General features: G+C 28.3%; 1 long non-coding RNA gene across 2 annotated transcripts; it reads left to right on the top strand.

Annotated features, from left to right (window-relative positions):
* The first annotated feature begins 2,783 nt into the window (after window positions 1–2,783).
* LOC139874265 (uncharacterized) lies at window positions 2,784–4,210 on the top strand. Of its 2 annotated transcripts, none has more exons than XR_011767860.1 (4): window positions 2,784–2,887; window positions 3,510–3,582; window positions 3,689–3,798; window positions 3,995–4,210. It is a non-coding gene; the product is annotated as an uncharacterized lncRNA (long non-coding RNA). The 2 variants fall into 2 exon arrangements; XR_011767859.1 differs by having other exon boundaries at window positions 2,809–2,945; window positions 3,500–3,582.
* The last annotated feature ends 564 nt before the right edge of the window (window positions 4,211–4,774 follow it).

The raw sequence follows: 4,774 nt of genomic DNA, 5'->3' as shown, positions 1-4,774 counted from the left end.
ATTTTTAGCCTCTTTTTTATTTATCTAGATTCATAACCTTATTTTTATTTATGTTTCTAAATTTCATATTGAAAGCGAATATATGAAAGCGTAGTTTCGTTTTGATGATAATTAATGATCGCAAAACACATATTTGAAGTCACCAAATTCCCCACAAAATCGGACAAAATTTTGTGAAGAATTTTCTGAAAAATTTTCAACTTCAGATGTGGCCCCTTTTCGCAAGATAATGAGAAAATGACTCTATGAGAAAGACATCCTTAAGGCTTTCCCCCATTCGAAGCAGTTTAGATTTCGAAAATGACATTTTACTATTTTTAAAGGTGAATTTTGCACTTTTATATATTAGGATAAATAATACCTTCACATGTGTATTGTTGTGACTGTTTAAATACCACTATGATATTTGTTTTTTATTTTATATTGCATTTCGGTACATCGAGAATCATGTTGGGGCTACTATTTCACCACTAGCTATAAAACGTTGCTGCTTTGATAACGTCTTGGTTTTATTGTTCGAGTATTTTTAGCCGCTTTTTTATTTCTCCAGATTCGTAACCTTATATTTGTTTTTGTTTCTAAATTTCATATTGAATGCGAATATATGAGAGTGTAGTTTTATTTTGATGATAACTAATGGTCGCAAAACACATATTTGAAGTCACTAAATTCTCCACAAAATTAAGCAAAATTTTGTGAAGAATTTTCTGAAAAATTTTCAACTTCAGCTTTGGCCCATTTTTACAAGTTAACTATAAAATGGCACTACGAGCAAGACTTCCTTAAAGCTTTCCCCAGTTCGAAGCGGTTTAGATTTTGAAAATGACATTTTACTATTTTTAAAGGTGAATTTGACACTTTTAGATCTTAGGATAAGTAATACCTTCACATGTGAATTGTTGTGCATGTTTAAATACCACTATGATACTTGTTTTTATTTAATATTGTATTTAGGTTCATCGAGAATCATGTTGGGCTACTATCTCACCTCTAGCTATAAAATGTTGCTGCTTTTATAACGTCTTCGTTTATTGTTCGAGTATTTTTAGTCACTTTTTATTTCTCGAGATTCATAACCTTATTTTTGTTTTTGTTTCAAAAATTTAATATTGAATGCGAATATATGAGAGTGTATTTTCGTTTTGATGATAATTAATGGCCGCTAAACACATATTTGAAGTCAATAAATTCCCCACTAAATCGAACAAAATTTTTTGGAGAATTTTCTGAAAAAAATTTCAACTCCAGATTTGACCCATTTTCGCAAGATAAATAGAAAATGGTGCTACGAGTAAGACTTCCTTAAGGTTTTCCCCGGTTCGATGCAGTTTAGATTTCGAAAATGACATTTTACTATTTTTAAACGTGAATTTAGCACTTTTAAATCTTAGGATAAGTAATACCTCCACATGTGAATTGTTATGCCTGTTTAAGTAATACTCTGATACGTGTTTTTATTTAATATTGTATTTAGGTACATCGAGAATCATGTTGGGGCTACTATCTAACCACTAGCTATAAAAAGTTGCTGCTTTTATAACGTCTTGGTTTTATTGTTCGAGTATTTTTAGCCGTTTTTTTTATTTCTCTATATTCATAACCTTATTTTTGTTTTTGTTTCAAAATTTCATATTGAATCCGAATATATGAGAGTGTAGTTTCGCTTTAAATGATAATTAATGGCCGTAAAACACATATTTGAAATCACCAAATTCTCCACAAAATCGGGCAAAATTTTGTGGAGAATTTTCTGAAAAATTTTCAACTTCAGCTTTGGCCCATTTTTGCAAGTTAACTACAAAATGGCGCTACGAGCAAGACTTCCTTAAAGCTTTCCCTCGTTCAAAGCGGTTTAGATTCCGAAAATGACATTTTACTATTTTTAAAGGTGAATTTGACATTTAGAACTTAGGATTAGTAATATCTTCACATGTGAATTGTTGTGCATGTTTAAATACCACTATGATACTTTTTTTTATTTAATATTGTATTTAGGTACATCGAGAATCATGTTGGACTACTATTTCACCACTAGCTATAAAATATTGCTGCTTTTATAACGTCTTGCTGATGACATTTTATCCAATGTGGCATTCTCTCATGCAAAGCTTTAATAAGTGTAAACATATAAGGCTTTAAGATGATGTCACAAATCTAAAATTTAAGTATATTAATAAAATTTCAAAATTATATGATAAATTTCAAAATGATCCTCATTTTCTTAATAACATAATTCCTTTTAGTAGTAGTGGAGGACTACTTTTAACATTGTTATGCATGTATTGGTTATTGGTTAATGAAATAACAAGTACTCCGTATTTATTATTGGTCCTTTTTACTAAGCATAATTCAAAAAGAATCGGCTATTGATATTACTACCATTATTACTCCGTATTATTTTGTCATCTAACTTTTCAATTCATCTTCTTACATTTTCTACAACAAGATACTTATACTTTACTATTAACAACACCTATATTCTCCTCCAATTATCATTAATTATTTTCTTGAAAGTGTAAAAAGTATTACTATTTTTTTTTGACAAAAAACAAGGAATTAGATTAAAATATAAATTATTCTCGAAAATGTGAAAAATTAACAAATACAAGAAGATCGATCTCGGTACAAAAAGTATTACTGTTACTATAACCAAGATTTCAAATTTTAATTTGTACAGGTATTTACTACGGAGTATGATTACACACCACTTTTTGCCCACGCCCAAGTACTTCTACGATTTCCAAAGTCTGTAAATTGGCATTGAATTCAAATTTTTTCTCTATAAACGATAATTCAAATATATACGTAGTAATACAGATGAGTGTGTCCCCTTCCATTCATTAAAAATTTGTAGTTCATCATCTCCATCATCTTCTATTATTTCTCTGTATCCTTTGGTCTCCCCGTAAATATTCTTCACGTACATTAATTTACCTAAATATTAGGTATATTTTGAGGTTTAAAGCCGGAATGTAAATAAACGAGTTTTTGATTTTAAATGTTTTAATTTTGTATGTTTTTTTACTAAGCTCCATCAATATATTTAGCATTAGCTTCTTTTGCATTCTACCATTTCACATGGATACAAAAATTTCTTATTTTTTTTTTTATGTGTGCATATAAGGTTTCAGTTAGTGTTTTTAGATTTGGATGTTAAGCTTTTACTTTTTTTTATGTATTTTATACTAAGATTCTATTTGATTAACTATAACTATTTGGACTATAATTGTTTGATTAAATGCTTCGGTAGAAAATGATTAATAATTGCTTGAATGATTCATTGTTTTGCCTTGCAGTAAGATTCAATTTGGAGATGCTTTTTTATGTGTGTAAATGAAATTGTTGGATGTTTAGTTTTTTGTTTTTTACAGTATATGCATTATATATCAAGTTCTTTTATAATTAACTATGACTATTTTGCACTCTAACCGTTTGATTAAATGCTTCAATATAAAAGGATTTAAAAATTGCTTCAATGAGTCATTGTTTTGCCTTGAAGGATGATTCAGTTTTGAGATGCTATATCATGGTGGCCAGAGGAATAGAGGCAATCATTGATGCATTACTTAAAAACTGTGTTTTGTAAGTAATGATTGAATCCTTATTTGATCACTAAATGAATTTATAGATTGTTATTGTGTGGTTACGGTTTGACTATGTCATAACAATTTACCATTTTTGATTTAAGGTTTTTCAGTAGGGGTGTCCGTATGAAGGGGAAAAAGGCGAAAACAAAAAATTGTCAAATAAATCTACTTCCCAAACTGACTTTCGGTGTATTGGACTCCCTATGTTCTGGTATGTAAATTTTCCAATAGTTACCTTTCATACGGAGTATAAGATAAACATTTATTCAAAAAATTGTTTATTGAACAAACATTTGAAGTATATTGAGTTGTATATAATCTATCGTAAATTGTGTAGATACTATGATATCTAATTTAGTTCAATATTATCTGAAGCCGAGTAGTAATGTTGACCATTTGCTATGAAGGTTGTGTTATACAAGGTTGTGGTTTCAAATCTTGACAGTGCGTCAAAGAAGGTGATAGGGAAGATGAAGGGATCTACATGTCAATGATATTGGAGAAGGCTAGATGAAGGGTAAGAGTAAAATGATAATGGAGAGTGTGAATGGTTTGGTAACATGTGATTGAATCGATAATATGGGTGTATATGGGTTATGTGGGATATTTGTATGGATAAACCAATATTATTACTCTATATATCTAAATGACATAGGGAAAATGAATAGTGACTATCATAAGTTTTATAAATTCACTTCAAACTTTTTGTTTTTTCACAATTCAACCACACTTTTTATAATACTTAACTCTATAGCTTTATAAACTTACCACAAAACTTTCACATTTTATAATTTAACCATTAAACTACCTATATATCTAAATGACATAGAGAAAATAAATAGTGACTCTCATAAGTTTCATAAATTCACCTCAAACTTTTTGTTTTTTCACAATTCAACCACACCCTTTATAATACTTAACTCTATAGCTTTTATAAACTTACCACAAAGCTTTCACATTTTATAATTTAACCATTAAACTTCTCATTCATTATAAATCGACCACATAATGTTTACTGACTAACAAATATTCATTATTATTATTATTATTATTATTATTATTATTATTATTATTATTATTATTATTATTATTATTATTATTATTATTATTATTATTATTATTAAATCAGCCACATAATTTTTCACTTTATTCTGTTTAACTTTTTTTCTTACTATAAATTAACTACG

Source organism: Rutidosis leptorrhynchoides, chromosome 11 (genome assembly GCF_046630445.1).
Source record: "Rutidosis leptorrhynchoides isolate AG116_Rl617_1_P2 chromosome 11, CSIRO_AGI_Rlap_v1, whole genome shotgun sequence".
Taxonomy (NCBI): Eukaryota; Viridiplantae; Streptophyta; class Magnoliopsida; order Asterales; family Asteraceae; genus Rutidosis; species Rutidosis leptorrhynchoides.
This window is presented reverse-complemented; position numbering and strand designations above follow the sequence as displayed.